Genomic DNA, 17,894 nt, shown 5'->3' with positions numbered 1-17,894 from the left:
AGGTCTCGCCCTGTAATCGATCAAAAGGAAATAGATCAATCGAATTATTCGCTTAATAATTCCGTATACGAAATCTGTAATTAAAACTATCTGAGTCCAATTGACTGATTAATAAGGACTGATCATGAATCGGGCTTATATAAATAATCCAATAATTAAAAGGCCCAAACATAAGGTAGCCAAATAATTAAATAAGCAGAAGTGGGCCTGAATTAAAAGTCATGACATCCCATCAACTAAATAATAAGCCCAATTATGTAATAACTACCAGCCCAAATAATTAATTAAGGAAGAGGCCCACACATTAAAATGAATAAGGCCCAACTGCAAAACAAAGGAAGGCCCAACAACAATTAAAAGGGAAAGCCCAATCCCTTAACACCACTCGGTCTTTCTCTCTCTCAATGCCCAAAATCGGCACTCTCTCTCTCCCTTCTCACTCGATCTGCTTCCGGCCGATCCGCCGTCGCCGCTCTGCAATTCGGCGAACGGCCGTCGTCTGCGAACGGCCGCAATCCCGAGTCTGACGCTCGCCACCCCATTCTCTCTCTCAATTTCTCACTTCCAACACTCTTCGTGTAGAATCGAGCCCTAATTCTTCTCCTGCCGTCGAAAACCCGCCGCCGCTGCAACTGAAAGACCGGTGAGCGGCCGCCGCCTTCCTCCGCGACGCCGGTGCTTCTGTAATCCGACGAGATTCGATCTCTCATTCTCTTTGTATGTACGTGCGCAAAGTCTCGAATCGCCTTCGCCGTGGACTCTGTAAATTCGGCGACTGCTAGTCGTCGTTCTTTCTCTCAAATCGGCGACGCCGGTGTAGAGCCTGAGCCCGGCGCCATTCCTCACCTCTTCTCCCTTCTGGAAGCTCCGGGAACACGCACACACACACCCAAGGCAGAAGTCGAGCCCTGGTACTCTCATCCCACTCTCAATCTTGCCGCAGCCGTTGCGTTTCTCCAGCGAGTAGGGAAAGCTCCGCCGTTGCCGTTTTCCCCGGGGTCGACGGTTCGAGCCATGCCACGCTGCTGCTGGATTCGGGCGAAGGGTACTCCGCCGCTGCTGCAATCCAGAATCGGCAAGCGCCATCGCCGAGGTCGGGAGTCATCTGCCTTTCACCGCTCGACGCCGTGGACGTTGCTGTTCCCGCGAGTCGCTGCCCAGATATCGTCTCTCGGCTTGACTAAGCAGAGCAGCGCCCCTCATTTCTAAAAGCTAAGTCCCCATCTACTCTATTGTAAAGCTTGATTTTCCTTGTTGTGCTTAGTATGTTGAGTTGCTCGAGTTCTACACACTAATTCGTACATAAAATAAATGTAACTGGTGTTCTGCATTATGAAGTGTAACTTCGCTGGTAAGTCCATTATGCTTATATAGGTCTTCTATCATTTGAATCTGATCATGTTTGATGGTATGAATGCAAACTGAATTGAATAACTGAGGTCGCATAAATACCTTGAGTATCTAGCTTGTTGGTTGGCTGTTGTGGTATTGATGATTGAGATGGGGAATAACTGAAATACAATGAAGGTGTTATTGCTTTAAAATGCAGGTGGAGGTTATGGCAGGAGGTGGAAACGTTCAAGCCGAAGCTTACCTTGAGGATTTGGCAGAAGTTGGGCAGCTCTTTCTCTCCTGTTAATGAAGTCTCAAATGAACTGAAGCTTGTTCAAGTATGGCAGCAGGGAAGTCGACGCTGCTGTGAGTGAAAGGGGAGTCTGTTGGCTGGAGTTGAAGTTAATAGAGGAGGATTGTTGGCTGATTATCAATAATTGTCGTTGCATAATTATGTGAATGGTGGTAATGGAAAACAAAGTATAGTGGTGTAGAAAAGTGGTGAGTGGTGGGGAAAATGGTGGTGAAAGTGGTGGGGAAAAATTAGGGAACTAAAGTTGATGGAAGAAAAATGTAGAGAAGAATTAATGATGTATTTTCTCTGTCTCGGTGATTCTGTAACTGTAAAGTGGATTGCGTGCTCATATTTGCTTGTACTGTTTATTTAAATAAATCTCGATTTCGACATGTGATATCTCGCTAAAATCGATAAGTTATAAAATGAATCTTGTCACACCCCAATTCTTGAATGAACAAATATAATCGAGGTGCAACTAATTCATAGAAATAAACAAGGAACAACCTTGTAAAAACCCGAAATAGGATAGAAAGTCGGGCTATGCCCCTTTGGATCACAAGTTTTGTTTCATGCTTCTGACAACCGACATTCATTGGCATAAATTTAGTAGTGAAGAGTCTAAGCTCGGTCAGGTATATCATTTGAAATTTAACATGAAGATCTTAAGTTGGGAAAACAAAAGACTGATATGAGTAATTGCTACAGCGGAAGTCTAACATATGAATTTTAACTCTAGCCTCAGCTCCGTCCCGTCAGCACCAGCCAGCCAACCTGAAAACATTTGAAAGTATTTTTGGGCTAAGTACTAATGTACTTAGTGGGCATGCATTTTCATAAACATTTCATATTTTCGTAAGAGCAGTTTATCCAATTATACTTGACATGACTTAGAAGGTTTTAAAATGAAAGAAGTACTTCTAAGCATGTTAAAACATTTTCTTTCATTTGTGCGCACATGTCACACTCCCTTTCCGTTACTCGCTGTGATCCCGGACCTTTTAGCCACCGACGGATCCATATCTCCCGCTTTACTTGAACTGAGGGCGTAACCCAGTCAAGTTCCCATTTGGGACCCAATGCTCCGGAACACATCCCGTCGAGCACCCTTATAACGCCTCATACATGATTAGTGCCCGAATGGAGATCAACCCACCGAGTCAGCTAATAGGTGTACACAATTCTCAAACAACGTGTTAGGTCATAAGAGAACCTCGATCGATTAACTTATGCGAGCCTTAAACAGAGCAGAGTGCACAAAATATTTTATTGGATAAACAGTTTTCATTACATTAAATAAACAATTTGCATTTCATTGAAAACATTTAGAGCTTAATAACTCAATCATACTTTGTACATTTGGAAAGTAAGCCCACCTGGATAGGCAAAGCCTGAAGATCATACACATATAAACCTGTCTTGGAAAAGTAGCGCTAATCCTCCTGGTCATCACAAAGCCTACAAGAAATTCTATTCTTAATAGGTCTCGTGAAGCTAACTTAATATCTTAGGGAAAATACTTAACATTCTATAATTCGTCACGCCGGGTTTCAAAATTTAATGAATAAATACTTGAAAACTAAATTTCTTGAGTTAAGGACACCAACAATATCCTTACTCGATTTTCTTTTAGTGTTTTAGGGTTCTAGCATCCATAATTCGTTCCATTAAAGACAATCGAAAACCAACATAACTTCGTGACTAACCACATAATATCACGTAATCACGTAAACAATAAACAGAAAGAAATAAAATCCTCAAGTTTAGTATCATTAAAATCACAAGTTCACATGAACATAAAAGAAATCATGCACCATTTTATAACATTCTATACATTTCATTTTTTTTTTCATGTAAATAAATAAGAAATTCCATTATTCATTTATAAATAATAAAACATTTTAAAATCCATTGAGATGAAATAAAACATTTTAACCATTTAAAATCCATACTAAAAAAGCCTTGAAATATAATAAAAATGAGGGTTTAATCCCAAAATTTGTTTTCATTTTTAAAGTCCATCAATAAATTAAATAAAAGAACGGACCTCATTTAAAATAAATAGTCCCAACCTTAAATATTAAAATTTAAATCAAGAGATTTAAATTCACTAAAATAATTTAGTGAAAATTCAAACACATAGGCAACACAATCACATAAGGCACATAAGAATCACAATCAAACATCATTAAAACATGCTCTGTTTTTACACTGGTTCAACTTCAAAATTTAAACTGTTCTGACTCCGACATCTCCTGGACTCGAGACTCATACTGAAAGAAATTTCTTCGAGTCTAGTTTCATTTAAAAAAAAATAGAGTCGAAAGCTCCAAGTGGTTTGAGAGATATGACGTTTTTACCACGATCTACCATTTCTGGCAGTTTTGTGCAACCGAAGGTTACAATTTTTGAAAAATAGTAAACGTTGTCAAACTGGGCTCAACTTTGGTGGATATCTAGCTAACACAATAAGGTTGATACCATAAAAAGTTGGAAAGCTAGATCACATAGGAAGCTACTTAAATGAATAACTCTTTCCCCTGTTCTCTGAAATTCTCGGTAATAATGTGCAGTTTAGGTTTTGCATTTTAAAGAAATATCAAACGAAGTTTAAATAGCTTGAAATTTTACCAGGGTACTCAAGACTCATGTAGAAACTTTCTATAAAATTTTCAAAGCTATTAGACATCGACAAACCATCGATCACAGTAGGTCAGTAGGCCTACGAAATTCTCCAATTTATATTTAAAACTTATATATCTTAATAATATCTCTAACTTGAATATAACATCATAATTCTCAACAACAACTCATCCCAAAACTCATTTCATCATTCTAATCATCAATCTAAACCATCACTTAACATCATAGCATGCTCAAGAACTCATATACCCACTCAAATCTTCAAATCAACATCATATAACAAAATCACATATAGAAACACATATATATCATCTTCTTCCTCAAACTAACATTTTTCATTTTTCACTTCTCAACCTCAAGCTTCAATCTCATCCATCATTAATCATCTAGATCATCTCATAAACTCAAATCCATCATCATATAACTCAAGCCAAGTCAAGAAAATAAACAACAAAATTCGTAGGATTTCAAGCTCCTAATTTTCGAAAGTTTCATAAAAATAAGTTGGGTGATTTCCTTGCTCAATCATGATCATATACTCACTCACATATCATTAATATGATCTAATAAATAATCTAAGATCACTTACTCAAGGATTTAAAAGGTGATCAAGACTTTGCTCCAACTTTGATCTTAGCTCTAGCTTCTTGAATTTGATGAGATATGATAGTATTTGATTGGATTGGATGGTGGATTATCTCATAGTAGTGTTTGATGAAGCTTCTCTAAGCTTTCTTCAATGGACATCAATGGAGGAAAAGAGAGTATAGAGAGAGAGAGGGGAGGCCGAGAATTTAAGTGTGAGGGAGTGAAGTGATGAGCTTTGTCTTGAAATGGAAGAATGATTAAGGACAAAGCATTATTCATGATTAAAGCTTGGTTCCCTACCACCTTAGCACACTAATCCTATCTTCACTCATCACACTTCCACTCATGTTTATTAGATAAAAATAAGTTAGTGGTAGGGAAAAGAAAATATTAGTGGTGGAAGAGTAGGTGGATAAATTAGGTGGAGAAATTAGGTGATTGAATAAAATAAAAAGTCTTCCGGGTTGTACTATGAAAACTGTAATAATCGTTCAGTGTTTGCTTAAATAAATAGCTCGTGTAGATGCTAAATGCTTAATATAAATAAATATGAAATGCATATAAATTTAATAACTAAATTTACAAATGTTTTTTTTTTTTGTAAATCATTTTTGTTGGAATTAAAATAAATTCATTTTCTTTATATCCGGCGTGAATCATCATGACTTCTAAGTTCAAAATTACTCTAAATTTAGCTAAGAAATAACGGGGTGTTACATCCCTCCCTCCTTATAAAAATTTCGTCCTCGAAATTGCATACTTGGGAAATCTAGTTTGGAGTACTAGACATTCACTATCAGTGCACCTACATAGCTTGATGCTTATCACATTTTCTAATCGTGAGAATGCTACGTCTCATGTCTCGAGAACTGTTGACAAACAAACTCATTCTAATCATACTATGCTTATCGTGATCAAAGAAGATCTTATTGGGACAACTATATAGTACGAGTTTATACATTGGGATGACTAAATTGACAATCACCGAGATCATAGTCATGTGGGCTGGCCAGACCCAGCACAACGAATCACTCAGTCAAATGGGAGCTTCGCCCCCAATCATGTCAACTTCTTATCTCTTATAAAGCTCTAAGTCAACTTCTAACTTAAAGCACTTACTTCTAAGTACTTCAATCATAAATCTTTGGTATCATATAGGTCCATTCTATGTCGTTCTAGCGGTGCTATCACGACTAACATTCGTAAGACATTATTGGGTGGTTCTCAAACGATTTGTAAAAGAACTCATCATTCTAATCATATAGGCAGTGAACCTAAAATGATAACATAAAGCTTTCTCATCATTCATTCATACATACATACATACATGTATTTGCTTTCTTTGAAATTTTGAGTCATATGGACATTAAATGTCCATTTCATGAAAAACTTTGCTTATGCCGGAAAGATTCAAGGAATCTAACTCGACCATACATACATACATACATTGATTCGTTAAGGGCTCGGGTTGTCCCAAACACGAAATACATTCATTGAGTCGTTATGGGTTCGGGTAGTCCCAAACACGACAAAAAGCATTCACATAGCATCGTAAACATAAGGCGCACATTTTCTTGAAAACTTTCATAACATCTGAAATACATATATGTATATTTTTGAAACTATTATCGTACCTTGGTTGCGGCAGTGTGACGGTGAGCTGAGGGCTACTGACATTCTTAGAAGTCTAAAGATACTATTCTAGACTCAACATCAAAAGCTTATGGTTATCAGAGTCATGAAAGAAAACTCATGCTCTGATACCATTCTGTCACACCCCAATTCTTGAATGAACAAATATAATCGAGGTGCAACTAATTCATAGAAATAAACAAGGAACAACCTTGTAAAAACCCGAAATAGGATAGAAAGTCGGGCTATGCCCCTTTGGATCACAAGTTTTGTTTCATGCTTCTGACAACCGACATTCATTGGCATAAATTTAGTAGTGAAGAGTCTAAGCTCGGTCAGGTATATCATTTGAAATTTAACATGAAGATCTTAAGTTGGGAAAACAAAAGACTGATATGAGTAATTGCTACAGCGGAAGTCTAACATATGAATTTTAACTCTAGCCTCAGCTCCGTCCCGTCAGCACCAGCCAGCCAACCTGAAAACATTTGAAAGTATTTTTGGGCTAAGTACTAATGTACTTAGTGGGCATGCATTTTCATAAACATTTCATATTTTCGTAAGAGCAGTTTATCCAATTATACTTGACATGACTTAGAAGGTTTTAAAATGAAAGAAGTACTTCTAAGCATGTTAAAACATTTTCTTTCATTTGTGCGCACATGTCACACTCCCTTTCCGTTACTCGCTGTGATCCCGGACCTTTTAGCCACCGACGGATCCATATCTCCCGCTTTACTTGAACTGAGGGTGTAACCCAGTCAAGTTCCCATTTGGGACCCAATGCTCCGGAACACATCCCGTCGAGCACCCTTATAACGCCTCATACATGATTAGTGCCCGAATGGAGATCAACCCACCGAGTCAGCTAATAGGTGTACACAATTCTCAAACAACGTGTTAGGTCATAAGAGAACCTCGATCGATTAACTTATGCGAGCCTTAAACAGAGCAGAGTGCACAAAATATTTTATTGGATAAACAGTTTTCATTACATTAAATAAACAATTTGCATTTCATTGAAAACATTTAGAGCTTAATAACTCAATCATACTTTGTACATTTGGAAAGTAAGCCCACCTGGATAGGCAAAGCCTGAAGATCATACACATATAAACCTGTCTTGGAAAAGTAGCGCTAATCCTCCTGGTCATCACAAAGCCTACAAGAAATTCTATTCTTAATAGGTCTCGTGAAGCTAACTTAATATCTTAGGGAAAATACTTAACATTCTATAATTCGTCACGCCGGGTTTCAAAATTTAATGAATAAATACTTGAAAACTAAATTTCTTGAGTTAAGGACACCAACAATATCCTTACTCGATTTTCTTTTAGTGTTTTAGGGTTCTAGCATCCATAATTCGTTCCATTAAAGACAATCGAAAACCAACATAACTTCGTGACTAACCACATAATATCACGTAATCACGTAAACAATAAACAGAAAGAAATAAAATCCTCAAGTTTAGTATCATTAAAATCACAAGTTCACATGAACATAAAAGAAATCATGCACCATTTTATAACATTCTATACATTTCATTTTTTTTTTCATGTAAATAAATAAGAAATTCCATTATTCATTTATAAATAATAAAACATTTTAAAATCCATTGAGATGAAATAAAACATTTTAACCATTTAAAATCCATACTAAAAAAGCCTTGAAATATAATAAAAATGAGGGTTTAATCCCAAAATTTGTTTTCATTTTTAAAGTCCATCAATAAATTAAATAAAAGAACGGACCTCATTTAAAATAAATAGTCCCAACCTTAAATATTAAAATTTAAATCAAGAGATTTAAATTCACTAAAATAATTTAGTGAAAATTCAAACACATAGGCAACACAATCACATAAGGCACATAAGAATCACAATCAAACATCATTAAAACATGCTCTGTTTTTACACTGGTTCAACTTCAAAATTTAAACTGTTCTGACTCCGACATCTCCTGGACTCGAGACTCATACTGAAAGAAATTTCTTCGAGTCTAGTTTCATTTAAAAAAAAATAGAGTCGAAAGCTCCAAGTGGTTTGAGAGATATGACGTTTTTACCACGATCTACCATTTCTGGCAGTTTTGTGCAACCGAAGGTTACAATTTTTGAAAAATAGTAAACGTTGTCAAACTGGGCTCAACTTTGGTGGATATCTAGCTAACACAATAAGGTTGATACCATAAAAAGTTGGAAAGCTAGATCACATAGGAAGCTACTTAAATGAATAACTCTTTCCCCTGTTCTCTGAAATTCTCGGTAATAATGTGCAGTTTAGGTTTTGCATTTTAAAGAAATATCAAAAGAAGTTTAAATAGCTTGAAATTTTACCAGGGTACTCAAGACTCATGTAGAAACTTTCTATAAAATTTTCAAAGCTATTAGACATCGACAAACCATCGATCACAGTAGGTCAGTAGGCCTACGAAATTCTCCAATTTATATTTAAAACTTATATATCTTAATAATATCTCTAACTTGAATATAACATCATAATTCTCAACAACAACTCATCCCAAAACTCATTTCATCATTCTAATCATCAATCTAAACCATCACTTAACATCATAGCATGCTCAAGAACTCATATACCCACTCAAATCTTCAAATCAACATCATATAACAAAATCACATATAGAAACACATATATATCATCTTCTTCCTCAAACTAACATTTTTCATTTTTCACTTCTCAACCTCAAGCTTCAATCTCATCCATCATTAATCATCTAGATCATCTCATAAACTCAAATCCATCATCATATAACTCAAGCCAAGTCAAGAAAATAAACAACAAAATTCGTAGGATTTCAAGCTCCTAATTTTCGAAAGTTTCATAAAAATAAGTTGGGTGATTTCCTTGCTCAATCATGATCATATACTCACTCACATATCATTAATATGATCTAATAAATAATCTAAGATCACTTACTCAAGGATTTAAAAGGTGATCAAGACTTTGCTCCAACTTTGATCTTAGCTCTAGCTTCTTGAATTTGATGAGATATGATAGTATTTGATTGGATTGGATGGTGGATTATCTCATAGTAGTGTTTGATGAAGCTTCTCTAAGCTTTCTTCAATGGACATCAATGGAGGAAAAGAGAGTATAGAGAGAGAGAGGGGAGGCCGAGAATTTAAGTGTGAGGGAGTGAAGTGATGAGCTTTGTCTTGAAATGGAAGAATGATTAAGGACAAAGCATTATTCATGATTAAAGCTTGGTTCCCTACCACCTTAGCACACTAATCCTATCTTCACTCATCACACTTCCACTCATGTTTATTAGATAAAAATAAGTTAGTGGTAGGGAAAAGAAAATATTAGTGGTGGAAGAGTAGGTGGATAAATTAGGTGGAGAAATTAGGTGATTGAATAAAATAAAAAGTCTTCCGGGTTGTACTATGAAAACTGTAATAATCGTTCAGTGTTTGCTTAAATAAATAGCTCGTGTAGATGCTAAATGCTTAATATAAATAAATATGAAATGCATATAAATTTAATAACTAAATTTACAAATGTTTTTTTTTTTTGTAAATCATTTTTGTTGGAATTAAAATAAATTCATTTTCTTTATATCCGGCGTGAATCATCATGACTTCTAAGTTCAAAATTACTCTAAATTTAGCTAAGAAATAACGGGGTGTTACATCCCTCCCTCCTTATAAAAATTTCGTCCTCGAAATTGCATACTTGGGAAATCTAGTTTGGAGTACTAGACATTCACTATCAGTGCACCTACATAGCTTGATGCTTATCACATTTTCTAATCGTGAGAATGCTACGTCTCATGTCTCGAGAACTGTTGACAAACAAACTCATTCTAATCATACTATGCTTATCGTGATCAAAGAAGATCTTATTGGGACAACTATATAGTACGAGTTTATACATTGGGATGACTAAATTGACAATCACCGAGATCATAGTCATGTGGGCTGGCCAGACCCAGCACAACGAATCACTCAGTCAAATGGGAGCTTCGCCCCCAATCATGTCAACTTCTTATCTCTTATAAAGCTCTAAGTCAACTTCTAACTTAAAGCACTTACTTCTAAGTACTTCAATCATAAATCTTTGGTATCATATAGGTCCATTCTATGTCGTTCTAGCGGTGCTATCACGACTAACATTCGTAAGACATTATTGGGTGGTTCTCAAACGATTTGTAAAAGAACTCATCATTCTAATCATATAGGCAGTGAACCTAAAATGATAACATAAAGCTTTCTCATCATTCATTCATACATACATACATACATGTATTTGCTTTCTTTGAAATTTTGAGTCATATGGACATTAAATGTCCATTTCATGAAAAACTTTGCTTATGCCGGAAAGATTCAAGGAATCTAACTCGACCATACATACATACATACATTGATTCGTTAAGGGCTCGGGTTGTCCCAAACACGAAATACATTCATTGAGTCGTTATGGGTTCGGGTAGTCCCAAACACGACAAAAAGCATTCACATAGCATCGTAAACATAAGGCGCACATTTTCTTGAAAACTTTCATAACATCTGAAATACATATATGTATATTTTTGAAACTATTATCGTACCTTGGTTGCGGCAGTGTGACGGTGAGCTGAGGGCTACTGACATTCTTAGAAGTCTAAAGATACTATTCTAGACTCAACATCAAAAGCTTATGGTTATCAGAGTCATGAAAGAAAACTCATGCTCTGATACCATTCTGTCACACCCCAATTCTTGAATGAACAAATATAATCGAGGTGCAACTAATTCATAGAAATAAACAAGGAACAACCTTGTAAAAACCCGAAATAGGATAGAAAGTCGGGCTATGCCCCTTTGGATCACAAGTTTTGTTTCATGCTTCTGACAACCGACATTCATTGGCATAAATTTAGTAGTGAAGAGTCTAAGCTCGGTCAGGTATATCATTTGAAATTTAACATGAAGATCTTAAGTTGGGAAAACAAAAGACTGATATGAGTAATTGCTACAGCGGAAGTCTAACATATGAATTTTAACTCTAGCCTCAGCTCCGTCCCGTCAGCACCAGCCAGCCAACCTGAAAACATTTGAAAGTATTTTTGGGCTAAGTACTAATGTACTTAGTGGGCATGCATTTTCATAAACATTTCATATTTTCGTAAGAGCAGTTTATCCAATTATACTTGACATGACTTAGAAGGTTTTAAAATGAAAGAAGTACTTCTAAGCATGTTAAAACATTTTCTTTCATTTGTGCGCACATGTCACACTCCCTTTCCGTTACTCGCTGTGATCCCGGACCTTTTAGCCACCGACGGATCCATATCTCCCGCTTTACTTGAACTGAGGGTGTAACCCAGTCAAGTTCCCATTTGGGACCCAATGCTCCGGAACACATCCCGTCGAGCACCCTTATAACGCCTCATACATGATTAGTGCCCGAATGGAGATCAACCCACCGAGTCAGCTAATAGGTGTACACAATTCTCAAACAACGTGTTAGGTCATAAGAGAACCTCGATCGATTAACTTATGCGAGCCTTAAACAGAGCAGAGTGCACAAAATATTTTATTGGATAAACAGTTTTCATTACATTAAATAAACAATTTGCATTTCATTGAAAACATTTAGAGCTTAATAACTCAATCATACTTTGTACATTTGGAAAGTAAGCCCACCTGGATAGGCAAAGCCTGAAGATCATACACATATAAACCTGTCTTGGAAAAGTAGCGCTAATCCTCCTGGTCATCACAAAGCCTACAAGAAATTCTATTCTTAATAGGTCTCGTGAAGCTAACTTAATATCTTAGGGAAAATACTTAACATTCTATAATTCGTCACGCCGGGTTTCAAAATTTAATGAATAAATACTTGAAAACTAAATTTCTTGAGTTAAGGACACCAACAATATCCTTACTCGATTTTCTTTTAGTGTTTTAGGGTTCTAGCATCCATAATTCGTTCCATTAAAGACAATCGAAAACCAACATAACTTCGTGACTAACCACATAATATCACGTAATCACGTAAACAATAAACAGAAAGAAATAAAATCCTCAAGTTTAGTATCATTAAAATCACAAGTTCACATGAACATAAAAGAAATCATGCACCATTTTATAACATTCTATACATTTCATTTTTTTTTTCATGTAAATAAATAAGAAATTCCATTATTCATTTATAAATAATAAAACATTTTAAAATCCATTGAGATGAAATAAAACATTTTAACCATTTAAAATCCATACTAAAAAAGCCTTGAAATATAATAAAAATGAGGGTTTAATCCCAAAATTTGTTTTCATTTTTAAAGTCCATCAATAAATTAAATAAAAGAACGGACCTCATTTAAAATAAATAGTCCCAACCTTAAATATTAAAATTTAAATCAAGAGATTTAAATTCACTAAAATAATTTAGTGAAAATTCAAACACATAGGCAACACAATCACATAAGGCACATAAGAATCACAATCAAACATCATTAAAACATGCTCTGTTTTTACACTGGTTCAACTTCAAAATTTAAACTGTTCTGACTCCGACATCTCCTGGACTCGAGACTCATACTGAAAGAAATTTCTTCGAGTCTAGTTTCATTTAAAAAAAAATAGAGTCGAAAGCTCCAAGTGGTTTGAGAGATATGACGTTTTTACCACGATCTACCATTTCTGGCAGTTTTGTGCAACCGAAGGTTACAATTTTTGAAAAATAGTAAACGTTGTCAAACTGGGCTCAACTTTGGTGGATATCTAGCTAACACAATAAGGTTGATACCATAAAAAGTTGGAAAGCTAGATCACATAGGAAGCTACTTAAATGAATAACTCTTTCCCCTGTTCTCTGAAATTCTCGGTAATAATGTGCAGTTTAGGTTTTGCATTTTAAAGAAATATCAAACGAAGTTTAAATAGCTTGAAATTTTACCAGGGTACTCAAGACTCATGTAGAAACTTTCTATAAAATTTTCAAAGCTATTAGACATCGACAAACCATCGATCACAGTAGGTCAGTAGGCCTACGAAATTCTCCAATTTATATTTAAAACTTATATATCTTAATAATATCTCTAACTTGAATATAACATCATAATTCTCAACAACAACTCATCCCAAAACTCATTTCATCATTCTAATCATCAATCTAAACCATCACTTAACATCATAGCATGCTCAAGAACTCATATACCCACTCAAATCTTCAAATCAACATCATATAACAAAATCACATATAGAAACACATATATATCATCTTCTTCCTCAAACTAACATTTTTCATTTTTCACTTCTCAACCTCAAGCTTCAATCTCATCCATCATTAATCATCTAGATCATCTCATAAACTCAAATCCATCATCATATAACTCAAGCCAAGTCAAGAAAATAAACAACAAAATTCGTAGGATTTCAAGCTCCTAATTTTCGAAAGTTTCATAAAAATAAGTTGGGTGATTTCCTTGCTCAATCATGATCATATACTCACTCACATATCATTAATATGATCTAATAAATAATCTAAGATCACTTACTCAAGGATTTAAAAGGTGATCAAGACTTTGCTCCAACTTTGATCTTAGCTCTAGCTTCTTGAATTTGATGAGATATGATAGTATTTGATTGGATTGGATGGTGGATTATCTCATAGTAGTGTTTGATGAAGCTTCTCTAAGCTTTCTTCAATGGACATCAATGGAGGAAAAGAGAGTATAGAGAGAGAGAGGGGAGGCCGAGAATTTAAGTGTGAGGGAGTGAAGTGATGAGCTTTGTCTTGAAATGGAAGAATGATTAAGGACAAAGCATTATTCATGATTAAAGCTTGGTTCCCTACCACCTTAGCACACTAATCCTATCTTCACTCATCACACTTCCACTCATGTTTATTAGATAAAAATAAGTTAGTGGTAGGGAAAAGAAAATATTAGTGGTGGAAGAGTAGGTGGATAAATTAGGTGGAGAAATTAGGTGATTGAATAAAATAAAAAGTCTTCCGGGTTGTACTATGAAAACTGTAATAATCGTTCAGTGTTTGCTTAAATAAATAGCTCGTGTAGATGCTAAATGCTTAATATAAATAAATATGAAATGCATATAAATTTAATAACTAAATTTACAAATGTTTTTTTTTTTTGTAAATCATTTTTGTTGGAATTAAAATAAATTCATTTTCTTTATATCCGGCGTGAATCATCATGACTTCTAAGTTCAAAATTACTCTAAATTTAGCTAAGAAATAACGGGGTGTTACAAATCTAAATTAAATCCGTAGATTTAATTCGTTCGTTGTTCTGATATCTAAATTAAATTCGCAGATTTAATTAACTTCTTGAGTCGGAAATAATTCACGACCTGAGTAAAAATAAAATCAAATTCCATCTCGCTTAAATAAATAACGTGACTTTGCTAAGTCAGTTATAACTCTGAAATAATATCATTGACTGCTTTAACAATATAAATTCAGGATCATAAGCTGAATTCATATCAGGATAATAACCGTTTTCATTCACTGATGAACAAAAATAAACACTCATTACTGGATTTAAAATATATATAAAAGAGCGGGTCACTACATACTACCCCTCTTAACAAAAATTTCGTCCCGAAATTTGCATATTTCTTCTAAAACAGTTCGGGGTATTTCTCCTTCATTTTGTCTTCAAACTCCCACGTGGCTTCCTCTTGTCCGTGGTGTCTTCATAAGACTTTCACTGATGTGATTGCCTTATTCCTGAGTTGTTGTACTTTTCGATCTAGAATGGCCTCTGGTCTCTCTTCATAACTCAAGTCTGGGCTAAGGATCATCTCTTCTTGGTGGATCACGTGCTTTGGATCGTAAACGTACTTCCTGAGTTGTGATACGTGAAAAACGTTGTGAACGTTTCCAAAACTTGGCGGTAACGCCAACCTATAGGCCACTAGGCTTATCCTCTCTAGAATCTCATAAGGTCCTACGAATCGGGGCCTAAGTTTTCCCTTGACACCAAACCTAGTTATCCCTTTGGTAGGAGATACCTTTAGGAAGACCTTGTCTCCTATTTCAAAATGTAACTCAGTTCGGCGTGCATCAGCGTAAGATTTCTGTCTATCCTGTGCCTCCTTTATTCGCCCTCTGATCTGGCGGACTATCTCAACCATCTCATTGACCATGTCCGGTCCTAAAATTTTTCCCTCACCCACTTCATCCCAGTAAAGTGGGGATCTGCACTTCCTTCCATACAGTGCCTCGTAAGGCGCCATATCAATGGTCGCCTTATAACTATTATTGTAGGCAAACTCGACCAATGGCAGCACCGATTCCCAGTTTCCGCCTCTGTCCAACACCACTGTTCTTAACATGTCTTGAAGGGTCTGAATTGTCCTTCAGATTGTCCATCTGTCTGTGGATGGAAGGCGGTGCTGAAATTTAGCCTCGTGCCTAACTCCTTTTGTAAGCTCATCCAAAATCTAGAAGTAAACTTCGAGTCTCGGTCCGAAGTGATCGACACGGGCACGCCGTGTAAGCGCACAATTTCCCGAACATACAACTGAGCCAGCTTGTCTGACCCGTATGTGATCAGTATTGGTATAAAATGAGCACATTTTGTGAGTCGATCCACTATTACCCAAATGGCAGTGTTTCCTCTCTTTGTTTTGGGCAAACTGGTCACAAAATCCATTGCTATGTGCTCCCACTTCCATTCTGGGATTTCCAATGGTTGTAGCTTTCCATATGGCCTTTGGTGTAGGGCCTTCACTTATTGGCAAGCTAGGCATCTCTCTACAAAGGATGCTATGTCTCTTTTCATGCCTTCCCACCAAAAATGCTTCTTTAGATCTTGATACATCTTAGTACTCCCGGGGTGGGCAGTATAAGGGGTATCGTGAGCCTCACTCATGATTTTATCCTTAAGCTCATCATCGTGGGGGATGCATATCATTCACTCAAAGAGGATAGCATTATCTGATGTTTCTTGATAATTCTTGACTCCTCCTTTCCTTACTGCTTCCCGTAGTTCTCCATTTTCTCGTCTTTTCTTTGTGCTTCTACAATCATCTTTCTCAAGCTAGGTATTGTTGCAACAACGCTTGCTATCGTCCCTGGTGGTTTAACCACTTCTATGCTCATTTTTCCAAACTCTTTGATGAGCTCATTCTCTTGGGTGACGAGACATCCCAACCTAGATTGAGTTTTTCGGCTCAATGCATCAGCTACTACATTGGCTTTACCCGGGTGGTAGTTAATACCGCAGTCATAATCCTTCACTAGTTCGAGCCATCTCCTCTGTCTCATGTTGAGGTCCTTTTGCTCGAAAAAGTACTTCAGGCTTTTGTGGTCTGTGAATATATCACACCTAACTCCATATAGGTGATGTCTCCAAATCTTCAGCGCATGCACCACTGCAGCTAACTCCAGATCATGAGTCGGGTAATTCAGTTCATGTGGCCTAAGCTGTCGTGACACATATGCTATCACTCTTCCTTCTTGCATTAGCACGCAGCCAAGTCCATTTTTGGACGCGTCTGTGTAGATCACGTATTCCTTGTCAGCTGTTGGGACGGCTAACACTGGTGCCGTAGTCAACTTCTCCTTAAGTTCTTGGAAGCTCTTCTCGCACTCCTCTGTCCAAGAAAATTTTATTCCCTTCCTGAGTAGTTGCGTCATTGGCCTTGCAATTTTAGAAAATCCTTCCATAAACCTCCGATAGTAACCTGCCAATCCTAAGAAACTTCTTATCTCATTAGGGTTAGTAGGCGATTTCCATTCACGCACCGCTTGCACTTTTTCAGGGTCCACTTTAATCCCTTCTGATGACACAATATGTCCTAAAAACGTGACTTCGCTGAGCCAAAACTCGCACTTGCTGAATTTGGCATAAAGGCGCTCCGTCCTCAACGTTTCTAGGACAATTCTCAGATGTTCCTCATGGTATTTCTCGTTCTTCGAGTAGATCAGGATGTCATCTATGAATACCAAGACAAATTTGTCTAAGTACGGATGGAATACTCGATTCATGAGGTCCATGAATACAGCTGGCGCATTGGTTAGCCCGAATGGCACAACTACAAATTCGTAGTGGCCATACCTAGTTCGAAATGCCGTCTTAGGTACGTCTTCTGGTCGAATCTTCAGCTGGTGATAACCAGACCGCAAATCAATCTGTGAGAACACGCTTGCTCCCTTGAGCTGGTCGAAGAGGTCATCTATCCTTGGTAAAGGATATTTGTTCTTCAGTGTCACTTTGTTCAGTTCTCTATAGTCTATGCACATTCGCAATGTGCCATCCTTTTTCTTCACGAAAAGTACGGGTGCACCCCAAGGTGATACACTTGGTCTAATGAATCCAAGTTCCAAAAGTTCTTGCAGTTGTATCTTGAGTTCTTCCAACTCTTTAGGAGCCATCCGGTATGGTGCCTTCGAAATGGAAGCTGCCCCGGGCTCCAAATCAATGGTAA

The 17,894-nt window shown here is 36.6% G+C and overlaps 3 long non-coding RNA genes across 3 annotated transcripts; all 3 read right to left on the bottom strand.

The window, feature by feature from the left end:
- Window positions 1-2,132: 2,132 nt before the first annotated feature.
- On the bottom strand, window positions 2,133-5,211 carry LOC130994787 (uncharacterized). Its single transcript, XR_009091934.1, has 3 exons — window positions 4,860-5,211; window positions 3,004-3,085; window positions 2,133-2,401 (listed from the first exon to the last, which is right to left on the bottom strand). It is a non-coding gene; the product is annotated as an uncharacterized LOC130994787 (long non-coding RNA).
- A 1,488-nt stretch (window positions 5,212-6,699) lies between these two features.
- Window positions 6,700-10,610, bottom strand: LOC130994785 (uncharacterized). Its single transcript, XR_009091933.1, has 3 exons — window positions 9,427-10,610; window positions 7,571-7,652; window positions 6,700-6,968 (listed from the first exon to the last, which is right to left on the bottom strand). It is a non-coding gene; the product is annotated as an uncharacterized LOC130994785 (long non-coding RNA).
- Window positions 10,611-11,266: 656 nt separating this feature from the next.
- Window positions 11,267-14,691, bottom strand: LOC130994784 (uncharacterized). Its single transcript, XR_009091932.1, has 3 exons — window positions 13,994-14,691; window positions 12,138-12,219; window positions 11,267-11,535 (listed from the first exon to the last, which is right to left on the bottom strand). It is a non-coding gene; the product is annotated as an uncharacterized LOC130994784 (long non-coding RNA).
- Between the last annotated feature and the right edge of the window lie 3,203 nt (window positions 14,692-17,894).

This window comes from Salvia miltiorrhiza, chromosome 7, assembly GCF_028751815.1.
Source record: "Salvia miltiorrhiza cultivar Shanhuang (shh) chromosome 7, IMPLAD_Smil_shh, whole genome shotgun sequence".
Taxonomy (NCBI): Eukaryota; Viridiplantae; Streptophyta; class Magnoliopsida; order Lamiales; family Lamiaceae; genus Salvia; species Salvia miltiorrhiza.
Note: the sequence above shows the minus strand (reverse complement) of the source record. Positions and strands in the feature narration are given on the sequence as shown.